The sequence below is a fragment of the Tripterygium wilfordii genome, chromosome 15, assembly GCF_013401445.1.
Source record: "Tripterygium wilfordii isolate XIE 37 chromosome 15, ASM1340144v1, whole genome shotgun sequence".
In the NCBI taxonomy this organism is placed as follows: Eukaryota; Viridiplantae; Streptophyta; class Magnoliopsida; order Celastrales; family Celastraceae; genus Tripterygium; species Tripterygium wilfordii.
In genome coordinates this window covers 1,051,488-1,053,335 of record NC_052246.1, presented here as the reverse complement: position 1 = coordinate 1,053,335, position 1,848 = coordinate 1,051,488, and positions in this window count along the sequence as shown.

Below are 1,848 nucleotides of genomic sequence, written 5' to 3'. Positions count from 1 at the left end.
AATGAAAAATTTGTCTTACATCAACGAAAACAAATATAGTTCTCAACGAAAAAAAACAGGCATTTATCAACGAAATATTTTGTACGAAGGGCGGGACACTCATCGACGACGGTGAGCACTTCTGTGTTCAACGGGAACGAAGACGGAGCTTGCATTGCTGACTTTAGGCTTGTTGGCATTGTGGGCAACATCGCTATGACAACTAACGGAGATTTGACGTCGCGACACTTCAACCTTGAAGATTTGAGTTTGGGCATATGGATTTCACTAGATCTGTGACAAAGTTTGAAGGAAAGAGGTATAGATGGGGCGGTTTTACTGGGTTTGAAGGAGAGAGAGAGGTTTCATAGAGAGAGGGAAGTAGTTTTAGGAGGGAAAACATTTTTAGGGTTGCAAGTGAGAGGGAAATGCATAAAAAGACGTGAAAGGGTATCTCTGTCTTTTCCTTGACTGAAAGGGTCAGATTTAAGTGTTTTAAAAAGAAGGGTTATATTTGAAAAATGTTTATTAGCAAGGGTCATTTTTCAATAAAACCCTATAAATAAGGAAAAAGGCCGAAGAGGAAAAACAGAGAAGTAGCCGTTCATCTGCCTTCTCCTAGCGCGTTTAGGAATTAGGAGGGAAAAGTAGCCGTTCCTCTGTCTTCTCCTGGCGTGTTTAGGAATTAGGAGTCGTCTACATATAAATGGAAACAGGCCGAAGAGAAAACAGAAAAGTAGCCGTTCCTCTGCTGTCTCCTGGCGCGTCGATGAATTAGGATTCGTCTACAAGAAAACACACAAACTCCCCTTGCAATACTCTGGCTACTATTCTGGGAAGGGAAGAAGTTTTGTTTTCACTGAGCACGCGAGTTCTTCTTGCGCTACGCAACCACGTGATTCACGGCTGAAGCAACGAGAGAGGGTGTAAATTTATCTTGGCGTCTTTATATTCTGGTATACAAGGATCGAATTCAGGTGATTTTTCACTTAATCTTGTAGTGATTACATGTGTTAATCGAAAAATCGTAGTGCCTTAATTTTCGGTGTAATTGCGTCTATTTGGAAGGGAAAGCAGTATCGAATTGTTGGAATTAACTGTGATGGCTAATTCAAGTAGTATATATATATGTGTGAATTGTGATTAACTGATTATGTTATGGTTTTGAAGGGGAATACGGATATGGCTTGAGAGGAATGGAAAAGTTTAATTAGACTGGTTTTTTCTGTTCTTGAATGTTTTTTTTCTCGATATTTTTTTTCTTTCTATTTGGATTTTGCTCTCCAAAAAGGCAAAAACTTCTCACTGTTTTAGTGGTTTAATTACTCCACAATTGTTTTAGTTGTCTTTTGCAGATTCTCAAGATTTTCCATCACTGTTTTAGTGGGTTTGAGAGGAATGGAAAAGTGGAATTAGACTGGTTTTTCTTTTCTGCTGTTGAATTTGTTTTCTCGATCATATTACCTATTCAGACTTTTGTTCAAAAACTCCTTACTGTATTAGTGGTTTAATTATTCCACAATGTTTTAGTGGTCTTTTGTTACAGATTCTCAAGATTTTCCATCTAAAAGTCGTCTGGTTCCCCCACAGATATGCTAATACCCAAATTTTTTGTCTTAAAAAGACCTATTCTTTTGTCCTATTTAAATTTAAAAAAAAAAAAAAACCAGAAAAGAGAGAGATTGATGATCAGCCCGGCCCCGATGTCGACGCACAAATCCGAAGAGAGGTGGCCCGGTGACAGGCCCGGATTTTCAAGCCGAATGGTTTCGGCCCAGATCAACATCTTTTATTAAAAAAAAAGAACATTAAAAAAAGAATCCGACCGACTCACATCCCATTGGGTATAAATGGGAAAAAGGAGCGAAG